We start from the raw sequence: 15,859 nt of genomic DNA on the forward strand, positions 1-15,859 counted from the left end.
TCATTTCGGCTTGCAAATGGCTTTCAGTTACACAAGTAGACACATTAATCTAATAACTAATGATCATATATTTCACTAATCATACAGCCCTGCATGTGGTATAATATCTAATTATATTTAATATTAAGACATCTTCACATGTGTGGTTTTACCAACTGTCTAGCTCAGGGAGCCTCGTAGGCACAGAGTGGCAAAGAACAGGAACCAGCTCCTAATGGAGGGCAGGAAGGCAGGGTGGCAGGCAGGTAGCAATGTTTAGGAGCCTAGGCTGTCCCTTGGAAAAGGAGTGGGGTGGGGAGATCCGTGGTCCTGCTGGACCACAGCTAACACACGGAGTACTTTTATAACTGCATCCCCAAATGCCGTGGATTAACCAATTGGAAAAGGCATTCTTGCTACCAGCTGATAACGTCTGGCAGTTAGAGAGCCTGGCTGGACCCGTGAGAGCAGAGCGTAGCCTAATTCCAGGCTTTCCACAGTTTCCCTCAGCTGGGTATCGTCTCTGAAAACCTGGCCATGTCCCTTTGAACCTCAGTTTTCTCCATTTTGAAACGAGGGGTCTGGCAGGGCATAGGTCAAAAGTAATAGTGAAGAAGAAACAGATGAAAAATAAATATACTTTGTGTAATCTCTCAAGACAGTGGTCAAGATCTTCTGGAATCTCAGGGTTGAGTTGGAGTTGCTTTACTGTCTCGTCTGTCACATGGGAGTCACCGCTCCATGAGACAACAGAAGAGATGAATCTCGGATGTCACCATCACCACTGTCGCTGCTGTGGCCATAGCTGTTGCTTACTCCAGCCACACTAGGCGGAAATCGGCAGGTTCAAAGTCAGTGGCAAGGCAGAAATCAGAGGTTTCCCATCAGTGCCCTGCAGCCTGGAGACAGCCCATGAATATGTTTTCCCTGCTTCTAAAGGCGTCTTCAGAGACAGTTTGGGTCACTATTTACGAAAGGGGACCTTTGTGAAAAAGTGCAGATTTCCCAAGGAAGAAGTTCACAAGGTTCTGTCCCTACATGAAGAGCCATTGGCTGCTAAAGAAAGTAGAGTTGGTTATCCTCAGGGGTGTGACCCCTGGTAGGATGCACACGCTCCAGTGGATGGCCTTACATCCATGCACGTGCAGAGAGCACTGAAAATGGGTCCAGTGAACTGTAAAAGTTAATACTAATAAAGAAGACGACATGGGAATGTGGAAGGGGGTACTGGAGAAGCTGGAGGGAATGGGGATGGATGTGAGCCAAGCGCATTGTTTACATGTATAAAACAAGCAGAGAATAAACTATTATGGAGCTCCACATCTTCTCGTTAGCGTGAAGATGGCTGGTACCGTGGCAATGGACTGGTACCGTGTAGGAAGAACTGGCCTGGCTCAGGAGGAGCTGCCATGGATGCTGCCTTCTCTTGGTCATACTCTGTATCCTTTGCCCTGGACCTGTTTTGCTCATTTTCTGTAGCTCTCTGTTGGTTTGTCATTTCTGTAATCAAAGCCTTAAGAGTTCAGGAGTACGTAAGCCATGCTTTGTGTCCTCAGAAAGAACAGTCATGTGTTCAAAACTGGGCCATGCTGGTGTGCAGCAAGGAGCGCACTCCGCAGAGTGCGTGCTGTTCATGGGAGATTCCTGCTCATGTCGGTCACCCTCGCTTGTCCGTGGCATCCACGGTTACATTCTGGTTCCAGAGGGGAAAGCGGCATGGACAGCCGAGTGAGCTTCAGCCCAGAAGTGATCCTCATCTCCTCCGTTCTTGTCTTAGTGACTGGTAGAAGTCACATGGCCCACCTACATTCGGGAGGGTGGGGCATTGCTCCCTTCCTGTTTTGGACGAGGTTCTCTGTAAAAGCAGAGTTGAGAGGATGTATTCATATTATAAAGAGAGGCTCATATAGATTGCCTTACACATTAGGGAGAATGGAGCTCACTGATGGCTTTTCGCACTCCCGAGAGGCTGAGAACTCAGTGTCTGCTCAGCTCACAAGGTTGACTGTCTCAGCAGTCCGGAGTGTCACTGGTACTCACTTGTGTTGGAAGGCCAAGGAAGTTAGACTATGATGTCAGGGGAAGGGGACAGCAGCAGCAGACAGATCCATTGGTTTTGAAAGACATGAACACCAGCAGGTTACTCTGCTTTTTCTGTGGATCTCTTTATGCCCAGGCTGCTTGCTGGAAGTCATCACCCACTCTTGTCTGGAACACCTCACAGACATGCCCAAAGCCGTGTCTCCTAGGTAGTTCGGAACCCCAGTGAGCTGACAACAGGGACTAACCATCACACTTCCTAGAAGGAAGAGCACCAAGAGTTTATGAACAGTGTCAATATAGAGGACCACAAAGCCATAACAGGTGTAACGCTTTACAGTGTCTAATCTGATACAGGTCCCGGACTGATGTCTAAGAATGCCATATTAAAGGCCAGGCATGAGCTTCCAGGATACTGGAGAGATACAGTGACAGCCAGGGAGACAGTGACAGCCAGGGAGACAGTGAGCACTTCAGGCCCTCAAAGGCCTGTGCTGGCCTGCTTCCCATAGGTGCCAAGAGGAAGACAACCCAAAGGGATGAGAGATCCAGTTTAGAATTCACAGACTTGGCAAGAGGAAAGCAGAGATATGCACAGCCCACATGGAGCATGCTGTTGAATTCGAGCTCTGTCTCGTGTAGGAAGTCTTTGAAGTGGTTTAAACAAGGATACAGCCAGATTTGGAATGACAATTCAAGTCCAAAGCCATGACTATGCGATCCAGGACTCCCCCCAAAACACCTCCAAAATGTACCTGGTGGGACCAACCCTTTCCTGCTTCTGACTTTACACACACACACACACACACACACACACACACACACACCGGAAAGGCATGAGGTGCATCAGGGTGTCAGGGTTCAGAGGAAGGCAGAACTGACAGGTAAACAAGGAGGCCTCTTCCCTCTTCAGGCTCTTGGCTCTTTAATGACACCCCTCCCTCCCTTCCCCTGAGCTTCCTACAGTGAGGACAAGGAGGCCACCCCTTGGGGGCTTCCCTCCTTTGCCAATCAATTCTCCTCAATTACCAACAAATCTAAATGTGATTTATCTGTGCAAGAATCATTCCAATATCAGGCGAGAATCTATCAATAAAACCCCCTAAGGCAATCTTACTCAGAGTCGTCAATAGACGCTCTAAAGCACAAAGGCAGAACAGCCAGCAATCAGAGTAGTTTTGCCCCCTACCCCCCTTTTTGGGGAGCACTTAATTAAGTCCACCAGAAGCTGTCAAAGATAATTTTCAAAGCACATGACCTCAGCAGCTGACATTTGATAATATTACATTCCACGCTGATTGAAATTGATTTTCCCCTCTTTTCGGAGGGATGGAGAGTAAGGTTTCAAAAGAGGGGAAACCTGGATCCCCTCAGTTAGCAGTCTAAGGAGCCAACACGATAGACCCGGCTTCTATAAGACCCAGGGCCAGGTAGCCTTTTCCAACTGAACATATCCACTGTTTATGAGAACCTGAAGGGCAAGGGTGCAGAAAACTGGTATGTAAAGACAGGAGAGAAACATGGGTAGTGCAGCCAGTGGCCTGTGTTTTGCTGGAAATGGTTGCAGTTGGCACAAGCTTCACATTTGACCACACCATCTGTGACAAGAGGGCAAGGTGGCTCTATGTATAGCCTCCTCCACTTTCATGCTATCCCAGTGTATACAGCATATTCCAGTATCCCCCAGCCCTGTTCTTTCCCATCTCCTAGGCAGAAGAACAAGGTGAACGCCTTCTTATTGGCAAAGTCTCATCCCTGAGGCCTCCAGCAGTCCCCGAGTATTTCCCAGGCTCAGCCTCCACCCCACTCAGACAGTTTGCCCTGAGATTAGGCTCCAACTTAGGCTTGAGTTTGAATCCTTCATGGATGTGGGATGCTGAAAAAAAGGCCCCTTGTTTCTGAATATTCCTGGCATCATTTCTTCCCATTGGCTCACCCCTTGGTTGCCCAGCTTTGCTATACATTAGGGTTTAAGGTTAAAGACAGGGTTCTCTAACCTCTGTTCAAAATCCTTGGCTGCAGGAGCCTTTCCTCATGTTTAACTAAGGACAGATGCTGACTTCCAAGGAAAGAAAATTCTTTTCTTTCTTAAATCACTGCTTATTTTCTGTCCAATTTCTTTGCATTCTGCTTCAATGTCTGCAGAGAACAGCGTGAGCCCACCACTCAGAGGTTGTTCTCATTCATGCAATGGCCTCAGCCGTAGAAGTTGAAGCCCAAGCTTCAGTGGGGGCTGGGTCCTCTGACTCGGGAACCACTGGATAGGTAGAGTGAGCACGTGCTCACCTGTAGACCAGTCTGCCACCTTAGGCTGTGCCGAGGGGACACAGGAACCCATGCAGTCCACTTGCCCTGGCATGTTTCCTTGGTCATTTCAAACTTCTCAGCAGCAAGCTACCTTTTTTTAAAAAAAATCTCTACATTATTTCCATAGGTGTGTGTGTGTGTGTGTGTGTGTGTGTGTGTGTGTGTGTGTGTGTGTGGTTTGTCACAACCTCCCATGGATGCCCAAAGCAGATGATGGTCCCATGCATGTGCAGAACTTCTTAGACCAACAGCCACCACATCAGAGTCACACAGTGAGATCTCTGGTTACATGGTGTGGCAACAAGATGAGGAACATACGTGTTACTCAGAGCAGTGACTTGCAGGCTGATACAGAAGTGCCTGCGAGAAGCAGGTATCAGTCCCAGTGCCGGTTACTACCAGAAGCTGCAGCTCCCAGAAGACAGCCTGTTTTATTGGGGAGGCTCCAGGAGTAAATCAACCAGCAATTAGAGGGGTTCAGTAGCAGTGGTGAACTTCAGCGCAGGCCACTGGCAGAATTCCCAGGAGGTCTGAAGCTGACCCCAGCAGAGTTCTCACAATGTCTTCGGCTGGCAGCAGAAGTGTCTCCCAAGTCCTCCTCGGATGTACGATGGAGACGTCATCACTCTTCCTTATTTACATGTACTTTTCCAACCGGAAGTCAAGGTTAGTGCCTCCTATGGTGGCTGCTGCAGCAAGGAATTGCAGGACATTTTCCTGCTTCACTAACAGAGCTTCTGCCCAAACGTCAGTATCTCCCTTTACGTGAGGACAGCAAGCCAGGGAAGGAAGTTCCCCTGCCACGTTTCTCTCCCAGCTTCCAGTCCTCTGTCTTTTCAAATCTGCTGAGTTCACACAGGGCTGCCAATATGTGCGTGGGTAGCCTCTCCTCTCCCACATCCTCGAAGAAAGCTGGCCCCTTCTCCAACTGCTGTGAGTTCCTGTGGACCCTGCCACGTTGTGTCCAGAAAACGTGGTCTCATTGTAGTAATTCACTGTTCATGGGTATAGCGATAAGTCATTACAGGTCAGTTTAATCCTATGCCTGCTTAAAAGGAGTCATGGCAGTAGGTCCTCCTTTCGGGCCTGAGACCTATCGAACCACTGGTTATTTTATTTGAGACTTGACTTTCTTTCTGGTGCCACTTTTCTATGAGTGGGCATGAAGGCAATGAAATAAAATCGTAGTTCAAATGATCCAAAGCAGCTAGGCAAATGACTTACCCGACTTCCAGCGGCAACATACACTTTCAGTTTTATTGAGATAGGTTTTCTTTTCTATTTTATTTTATTTAAATAATGTTTTCTTTTCATTTATTTTACATACCGACTATAGTTTCCCCCTCTCCTCGCCTCCAAGTTGCCCCTCTCCCTGCTCCCCATCTACCCACTCCCCTACCACTCCCCCTCCATCTCCAGGCTCTATCCTGAAAGGGGCAGATTTTCCATGGGTCTGAACAAAGCATGGTGCATCAAGTTGAGGAAGGACCAAATTCCTCCCCCTGTGTCAAGGCTGGGCAAGGTAATTCAGCATAGGGAACAGGGTCCCAAAACTCAGCTAAGCATCAGGGACAGGTTCTGATTTCACTACTAGGAGCCTTACAAGGAGACCAAGCTACACAACTGTCACACGCACATGTGCAAAGGACCTAGGTCCCTCCCATGGAGGCTCCCTAACTGTTGGTCCAGAGTCCATGCGCTCCCATGAGCTCAGGTTAGCTGTCTCTGTGGGTTTGTGACTTCCCTGGCTTGTACAATCCTTCCTCCCCTTCTTCAGCAAGACTTGCGGACCTCAGCCCAGTGCTTGGCTGTGGATCTCTGCATCTGCTTTCTTCAGCTACTGGATAGATGGCACTTTGATGGCACTTAGGGTAATCACCAACCTGGTTACAGGAGATGACCAGTGCAGGCACCCTCTCCACTATTGCTAGGAGTCTTAGCTGAGGCTATCCTTGGGGATTCCTGGGAATTTCCCTGGTGTCAGGTTTCTCCCTAACCCCAAAATGTACCCCCATCAGGATGTCTCTTTCTTTACTATTCCCTCCATCTTGCTTCCAACACGCCTCCTATACCCAGCCTGCCCAACCCACTCCCTCGAGATCCCATCCCTCCATTCCCCTTTTAAACATACTTAATTCTTTTGAAATAACTCTATTCTATCAATAATCACTTTATACCCTTCAACTCTATAAGGGGAATTTCATATATGTTGTGTCCAGAGGTATATTAGTTAGGGTAGTGTTGGTGATGCCACAGTAAGAAATGGTCACCCCATCTCAGTGTATTTTCCTGAACGCTCAGGAAAATGCCTGCTGGACATCAACAAGGGACTCTGTGCTTCCTATTGTACAGGGACCTAGGTCCATGAAATCTCTGTCTCAATGTGTGTTTCTATGACTGCAGAAGCAGGGAGCAGAGACCATGAGTCACACACTGGATTTTAAAGTCCAGAAGTACCCCTACCTCTTGCTTTAAGTCCTATACCTTGGGTTCTCTATCATGTGACCAAAACAAGATGGCCAAATCTTTGAGCAAAAGCTGAAGGACAGCTGCAGGAATACAGACTGTGTACCGGTTACCCCTGAAAGCACAACTTCAACCTTGTAGAGGCTCTGACGTCGGCAGAGTCCTGAAGAGGAGAGACCCATGACTAAGCATCTCTCTTGCCCAACAAGGGCAAGAGAAGAGCCTGGTGCCCCATATCAGATCCCGTTGACTTACCTCCCACTCCACTGCAGCTCGCGGGGGCAGCTCCAGCTGAGCTGCGACACACATTGTCCTCACACCGTCTCAAGTGCACACCGAATTGTAGCCCATGCCTTCTCCGGAAGGAGTTTGTTCAATCAATTAGCCAAGTGCAGTTCAGCAACACAAAGCTTTATTGTCCCTGGGTCGGTGCTCATCCTGTGGGGTGGAGAGCCAGCAGACAGCCTAGCCTCTCATTCTGCAGATGGCTTCCCAAATTCCCAGAGGCACAGCAGACCGGCACTTCCTCTTGCATCTTGACAATGAACCCTTCCACTGGCCTTCTCTCCTTCCTTACCCCCTTCCTTGTGACTCGTCATTTTTATTGGGATCATTTCCCAAATAAATGACCTGCATCCAAACTTTTGTTTTATGATCTGAATCTGAGAGAATCCTCTCAAAGACATGTAGTATTCAGAGAAAAGGAATTGCAGAGATCTGCTCAATAATATGGGGAATGGGCCTAAGGTGTCACTTAGAGGCAGACTGCCTGCCTAGTATGGGCAAGGCCTGGCTAGATTCAATCCTCAGTTGAAGAAGCACACACAAAAAAACCCCAAAAACAAAAAACCACACACACACACACACACACACACACACACACACACACACACACACACACACAAGAAAAGACAGCAGGGTTCACAGGACCACTTACATTCTCTGATACTATATAGATCCCTGCAGAGTCTGTTGGTGCACACTTTTAATCCTAGGATTCCAGAGGGAGGAGGACCTCTGTAAGTTTGAGACCATTCTGGTGTACATTGCAAGTTGCAGGATAGCCAAGATGAGAGAGAGAGAGAGAGAGAGAGAGAGAGAGAGAGAGAGAGAGAGAGAGAGAGTCAAAAACAACAAACCCTTGACTGTGCAAAAGGGTCAGGGTCCTAATTTGCACCGGGAAAGACCAGAACGGATCTGCAGCGGGAAACTGGAGCAAATGATGGTTTGCTCTAAAAAGAGAAGGTCAAGGCAGAGAACTGGGCAGATGGAGGGAAAGCTTGGGCGAGCCTGGAGCCTTCCTTGTGGGAATGAGCTAGGCTCTTTGATAGTCATCTTCGCTCCTCCTCCTCTTCCTCCTCTTCTTCTAACTCATTCTTTCATAATTTCACACATAGAAAGGTTTTCAGTCGTTTTCGCTCCTCACGATCCATTATCTTCTTTCCATTCCCACAAAGCCCTTTTCCCCCAACAAGTCCGCCTGCTATGTTCATGTCTCTTTTCTGTGACCTACTGCATTTAATTAAGCCTAATGTTGATCTGAGTGGCTCACTGTGGTAGGAATCTCTCTCTACCTCCCCTCCAAGTACCAGGAAAGGTGCTACCCAGAAAAATGCCTCGTGTGCTTGCTAGGTCTGAGATTACGGCAAACCTCGGCTTGAGCTGAGCCTTTGGCTCAGTAAGCTTCCGTGGAGATGGTTGGCTTGAGGCTGTGTGGCTGAGCTCCAAACAGAACCACTTCAGAGGACTTGGGCTTAGGCAGAAATTTCAGGGATCTCAAGCCTTCCCCCCAAATCTACAGAAAAAGAGTTCCAGTCAATCTAACCTATATGGTCAAGGAAAGAGGAACCCCAACCCGACATCTTGGTCACTTACACCCCAAAGAATTGTTAACCTGTTTTAGTGGCCAAATAAATAAAGCTTAGCGCTGTCGCATGAGCTTAATGCTTATTTTTGTCACCTTATTGTGCCAAGTGGGTTAGATTTGTAGCTTAGCAGTACTTGTTCTAACAAGTACACAGCCTTGGGTTCCTCAGCAGCTCCTAATTAATGTAATTCTGCTAGGTGTTAGGTTAAGACTATACAAACATTTGCTTCCTGACCCCTGCCCTCAAAGAAAATCAAATGAGTCAGAGTAAAGGCAAAATCACACCCCCGGCTTGCTGACATCATTCAGGGACATGGTGACCCCACAGCCTGCTGCCTATGGCTTTTCCTGCATTTGAGAATCAGATGGCAAGGCATAACTTCTTTCAACGCCTAACATGGTTCCTGCAACTTCCACGAGAGTGAAGAGGTTGGGAGTTTTTAATCACTGCAGTGAATTCAACTACTTGCGGATGTGACTGTTCCTGGCTTAATGTGATCCATCAGGCTGCAATTACAGATATTCCAGAAGCTGGGAGTGATGGGAGTTGACTTTGAGATGCTGATGAATCCCGGGCAGTTATGTTAACTGTCTCAACAGCAACTTCTTCCTAGTCTGCCTGCCAGTAACTATTTTCCGGGTTCTGGTGCAAGTCTGCCTGTGGGTCACTGGGACCAGGTGAGGAGGCTGCAGCAACAGCCACGGTTCCAACCAGCCTCTCTCTCCTTCACATTTGACAGATCTTGGTCACTGCTACTTCTCCGCATAGACCTTTTATTTCTTTTCTTCCTGTCAAATCCATGCGCATTCTTCAAGGCCCAAAGCAAGTTCTCTCTTAGGAGTCTCCCTTCTCTTGCTCTCTGACTCTTATAACTTGCTGTGTGTATGTAGGATGTTACTTCCATCCAGGTCAATGCTCTTTAGAACACATATCTTAAAAGAAGTTAATAGATGTCAAAGCAAAAAACCATCCCACTGCCACATAGCTGTGTTCTGGAAGCACCAGGCTTAACAAATTAAATGGGTTTCTTTGAGACAAGATGACTCAGAGCCTTTAATGCACTCATATAATTATACTCAGGGTGACTGTATGATTTATGAACCAACTGAGGATGTTTAGAGATAAAAGAGTGTTATCAGTGATGAGTCAAAATGTTAATGGGTGCAAACTGGATCCATCCCACCATCTAGGGCAGATGGTCAACTGAATTCAAATCTCTACAAGGAGTGATTCCCAGATGTCTCAGACCATGGGACTCTTTCGCCAAGGAGCATATCCCAGGTGTGGCCTACCCTAGTTGAACTAGAAATGCTAGCTGTTTGGTGACCCAAGCCACAAACAAGCACTCATGAGCAGAATCTGGCTGTCTTCATGATTGTTTCCCTGATACCTAAAGAAGTACACTGCAACAGAAACATAAAGGGAGGCAGAAGAATTATTCTCTTTTGATTAGGCATTTCAAGAAAGAAAAAGTTGAAACACAATTTAGATGGGGTTCTACAGAGAAACAGAACCATCATAATGTGTGTGTGTGTGTGTGTGCACGCGCGCGCGCGCGCGTGTGTGATCAAAAATATTTTTTAACATTTCATCTTGGATTGGGGACATGGCTCAGCTCATAAACTGCATGCACGCAAGCATGAAAGCCCAAGGTTAGATCCCCAGTATGTATGCAAATGCTAGGCATAGTCACATGGGACTGCAATCTCAGTGCTAGAGGTGGAGAAGGAGAGGACACACAGATCCACGGAGCTCAATGACTAGCTTGTGTGGGCAGCTGGTGAGCTCCACACTCAGTGAGTGAGAGAACCTGTCTTCAAAGACAAGGTGGAATAGATTGGTATAATTTTCAGATCTTGTCAGAGAAGCTTCTTTATGTAGTAGATAGTGGTTGATATAGAAATTCACAAGCGGTCCAAGTGCAGAAAATGTGTCAGTGGGCTGCTTCCAGAAATGGTTCGTCTATAACGTATGCCCTCCTTCCAAGACTCGAGGATAATTGTCATCTGTAGCAGACGCCCTCCTCCCGAGACTCAAGGACAGTTGTGGAAGAGGGACTGGGAAGATGATAAGAACCAGAGGACTAGAATGAGACAGTGACTTCTGCACACGACAGCACTGCTGCACTCCTGAACTCAGAGCTGCTGTGTCGCCGGCACAAGGTCAAGCTGGTCAGCATTCTAGCATCGAAGGGGAGGGGCTAAGCCAGTCAGCATTCTAGCATGGAAGGGGAGGGGCTAAGCCAGTCAGCATTCTAGCATGAAAGGGGAGGGGCTAAGCCAGTCAGCATTCTAGCATGGAAGGGGAGGGGCTAAGCCAGTCAACATTCTATAGCATGGAAGGGGAGGGGCTAATCCAGTCAGCATTCTATAGCATGGAAGGGGAGGGGCTAAGCCAGTCAGCATTCTAGCATGGAAGGGGAGGGGCTAAGCCAGTCAGCATTCTAGCATGGAAGGGGAGAAGCTAAGCCAGTCAGCATTCTATAGCATGAAAGGGGAGGGGCTAAGCCAGTCAGCATTCTATAGCATGAAAGGGGAGGGGCTAAGCCAGTCAGCATTCTAGCATGGAAGGGGAGGAGCTCATGAACCTTCACCTATAGTTGAGGAGCTATTGACAGTTGACAGCTTCTGGTGGGAGAGACGGATCAGTTTTCTTTAAGGTTATAGCCCCTAGTAGGTTGACCAAGGTCCAGTGAATGTCCCCTCACCCATGTGTATATGGGCAGCACAAACTGAACTCTTCGGTGGGGGAAAAAAAAGGAGGGCAAATCCGTGGGCTGAAACAAAAGGAGGGCATGAAGTAAAGAGGGGTAAGGAAATGGAGAACAGGTCTGGGGGAAGTTAGGGGAGGAAACTTGAAAATTGAAATGTATGTCCTGGCAATGCTGAAGCACACATGGGCAGCCTGTATATGGCGGTTCTGTTGAACTTGTCCATATTGGGTTTTGGACGACTGACCAGGTCTCTTCCTCAAGAGGGCACCAAATCTCATTACAGATGGCTGTGAGCCACCATATGGTTGCTGGGAATTGAACTCAGGACCTTTGGAAGAGCAGGCAGTGCTCTTAACCACTGAGTCATCTCTCCAGGCCCAGTTAGGAGAGGAGTAGGGCATAAATATGATCAAAACATATTTTATGTGTGTATGAAATTCTCAAAGAATTCATAAAATACTATATTTTAAAAGGGTAAGGTGGAGAATGATAGTGGAAGACACCCATCTTAACCTCTGACCTTTGTAGGCACCTGAGCACACGTATGTACTAGTATAACACACCCACGTGTGTACAAACAATAATCTTTACTGAATATTTGGCAAGTTTTCTTGTCATCAGTCCCCCACTCTCTCCACTGCATTGACCTTGCATTAGGCATCGTAGGGCATTTGAGAGAAGAGACTGGAAAGATTAAAAGCATACAAGAAGGCATGCATTGGTTATGAGCAAATATTATGCCTTTGTGCTTAAGAAATGTGAACAACTGTAGATTTGGGTATCAGAGGGTTTCTAGAGGCAATCCCTTATAGATGCAATGAAGGATTCTAGAGGGAGAAAAAGGGAGTGAGGAGAGGAAGAACAAAGATGGGGGAGTTATTTATTCTGAGTGTTATTTTAAGAATTGACTCACAGATTGACAAGGCTTGACAAGTACACTCTACAGCCTGGAGATGTGCAGAAGAGCTGCAGACTCTGTCTAGAGACCCGATCTGCTAGCAGATTCCTTGCCAGGCCCGTCTTCCATTCAGATCTTCAAAGCTGATTGGATGAGACTCATAGACTTTATGGAAAAGCCAAGTGTTTTTAAGTCAACTATTTTACATGTTATTCTCATGTGAACATACCCTCACAGAAACATCCAGAATGTATGACATATTTCTGGCCACTGTGGCTCACCCAAGTTGACATATCAAATCAAATACAACACAGACCAAAGGCTGTATTGACTGGGGGCATGGTTGTAACAAGAAACTCAGCTACTGCCTCCAGAGGGTCAAACAGGGGCTAGGACAAGGCCAAAGGCTTGAATGAGGTTATTTGACTAAAGTGGAGATGCATGAGTGACAGGAAGGGGAAGATGTGGCAGGAATTTTGTCTTTATTGTGGTCTGACATTCTGTGGAGTCAGGTGTTGCTTTGAGAGGCTGGGTTCACATTCAGCTGGTTGGAATGCATCACAGAGTTCCCCAGGGAACCCAAAAAAGAGAGTCCCCAGAGAAGAGTAGACATGGCCAGGAAGAATGTGTAGTCCTTTCAAGCATGGAAGAGAATTATTACAATGTGTTTTATGACTTAATAAATGATAGAAGTAATCACATTATCTGAAGTCCAACGTGAGGTGCCATTTGTAGGTGAGGCACCATTTGTAGGCAAAGTCTTTGGGCAGGAATGCCAGTCAGCTCTGTCCTGCCAGCCAGTTCCCCAAATAACCACACAGAGACTTATTATCAATTACAAATTCTTGGGTGATAGCTTAGACTAGTACTAACTAACTTTTACATCTTAAATGAATCTGTATTTTATCTATGCTCTACCATGTAGTTTGGTACCTTATCTCAGTGCAGCATGTTCTTCTCCTGCCTCCTCTGTATCTCCTGGAGACTCTTGAGACTCCACCCTTCTTCTTCCCAGCATTCTCTCTGCCCCCCAAATCCCACCAAGTCATCAGCCAGTCCGCTTTTTATTAACCAATGAGAGTAATACATACTTACAGTGTACAAAACGATTATTCCACAGCAGGAGGAGGCTGCCTTTTGCCCTGAACACACATCTGAATTTTGACTCATTGCTAGTGGCACTAAGAGGATGCATTAGAAATAAACTGTATGTTAAAGCAAAGGAAAACAAACCACCACAGTCCGTACATATTCCTCTGCAGAAAGTGATGACTAAGCAATTGGGCAAGAGCACCGATAGCCAGTGCCTGGAACTGAGTGCTGGTTTTGTTCTAGGCAGCTCAGATAATTTTACTAGAATCCTGTAAGTTACCTATTCTCTTCATAAACACCCATACACATATGATTCCACACTTCCTCTGATTCCTGCAAAGAGGAGTATCAGTGTGTCTACACAAAGACAAAGAAATAGGAGACAAACTTCTGGTACAGACTTTCGGAAGTTTGTAAAATAGCACAGATTCAGACAAGATAGAATCGTTTTCTTTATTTCTCTAAGTCTCCTCCCATGTCCATAACTTAATGATGCTGGTAGGCAGAGCAGCCATGTACCGTCTAAGAACTGTAGCAGGGGTAAAGAGAGTCCCACCACCCAGGAGGCTGACTCTCACCGTCATACCCTGGGGAAGATCAGCAGCATCGCTCTCCCCACCCCAGCCACTGCCACAACCATGAACCTTGAGGATGAGAACCACCAAACAGGCAGTGGAGACAAATGGTGACTGGTTGGCCTCATATTGGTGCCCTCCTGCCCGGACAAGAGGATCACTGCAAGGAAGGTTTGGAGAATAGTAAAATTGTTCAGTGAAGGAGCAGATATGGTTTCATCAACAGGAAGTTTACCAAGGAAAATGTATTTGTACACCAGACTGCTTTAAGGAACACCCCCAGGAAGTATCTTCTTAGTATTGGGGTTGGAGTGACAGTGGGAGTTGACGTTGTTGAAGGAGAAAAGGGTGTGGAGGCCTCAAACATTGCAGGCCCTGGTGGAGTTCCAGCTCAAGGCAGTAAATAGGCAGCAAACCATAACCATTGTAGGTGCTATCCGCCTCCTTGGGGGGTCCTCCATGCAATTACCAGCTAAACAACCAGGATAGTGAGAGTAGGGAAAAGAATGAGAAATCAGAGCATGCTTCCAAAGGCCAGGGCCAACATGGCTGCCCTACCAACCCTACTTCAGGTTAAGGTTCATTCCTGAAATACTGAGACCCGGTGGGCACCAACCACAGTGCTGCAACCCTCCTGTGGAAGAAGTGATGGACGGTGCTGACAACCGGGGTGCAGGAGAGGCAGGTCGACCTGTAACACAGAGTGTGTACCAGGATTACACACCATGACTTCTGCTGGGTCCCTCCTTGCCAAAGACGACCTAGAGAGGACAGCCGTGAAGGGGAGAAGGAAAATCAAGGAGATGAGACCCACGTTCAGCAGCCACCTCAACAATGGTGTCGCTGCGACTTCAATGCCCAGAAAACCCTGAACCACATGATGGCAAAGAGATGAAAGCCGTTGATCCACCAGCTGAGAGTTAGTTGGTTCTAGAAGCTGTCTGTGAGACATTCTGCAGGATACAAAAGAAAGTGACTTGCAAACTGCCAATATAGGCAGAACTGTCTTTGAAATTTCCTGCTTTTTGGAAAAGTCTGCTGGATACTCTGGGCCTGTAGACTGAAGATGGATGCCCCAACAGTACAGAAGAACTTTGGGTGACTGTCCAGGTAGCAAAATGACTTTGTCAATTCTAGAGTTTTGGAAGTTGCTTACAATGTACTTCCTGTTTACTTAGGTAATATTATATCCTTCTGGAGTCTTTAATGGAGTTGAAGAATAAATGGTTATAGTTATAGTTTTCCTTACTTATGATAAAAGATAAAGTAGATATAAATTTGTAAGTGTAATTCTTGCTTGATACTTATTTTGTTATATGTAATTTTACTGTGTTAAAGTAAATTTACTATGTTAAAGCCTTCCTTTTTGTTTAAACAGAAAAGGGGATATGGTATGGAAGGTCCTTCTGTCTATGTGTTGCTTTTAATGAATAAAGAATTGGCTTGGCCTATAGCATAGGTGGAGGAAAGTGGAGGGAGAGCTGCCATGGAGCCACCACTGGAGATAGACATGCTGAAACTTTGCTGGTAGGCCATGACCTTGTGGTGATGCACAGATTAATAGAAATGGGTTAAAATCATATGTAAGAGTTAGCCAATAAGAAGCTAGAGCTAATGGGCCAAGTGTAATTATTTCGGGTCTAAGCTAGCCTGGCAGCCGGGAACCAACAAGAGCTGCCTCCATGCAACAGGTCTGAGGAATGCCCATTTACCGTCTCTACCATCATGCAGTTTGGTCATCCAACAAAAAGAAATGAATATGGATTTCCAGCAACATGAACAAAAATTGGAGCAGAATACCTTAAGTGCTTGCTTTTTGCCCATTGATCAGATACAATACAACTAATTATCTGCATTATCTATGAAGATGTCTCTTCTTGGTAATGGCAAACATATTTTGTTTGTTTGCATATGTTTGTAT

General features: G+C 46.6%; 1 pseudogene; it reads left to right on the forward strand.

Moving 5' to 3' along the window:
- Positions 1 to 1,185: 1,185 nt before the first annotated feature.
- Positions 1,186 to 14,862, forward strand: LOC125390307 (Y-box-binding protein 1 pseudogene; annotated as a pseudogene).
- The last annotated feature ends 997 nt before the right edge of the window (positions 14,863 to 15,859 follow it).

Source organism: Myodes glareolus, chromosome 13 (assembly GCF_982192425.1).
Source record: "Myodes glareolus chromosome 13, mMyoGla1.1, whole genome shotgun sequence".
NCBI lineage: Eukaryota > Metazoa > Chordata > Mammalia > Rodentia > Cricetidae > Myodes > Myodes glareolus.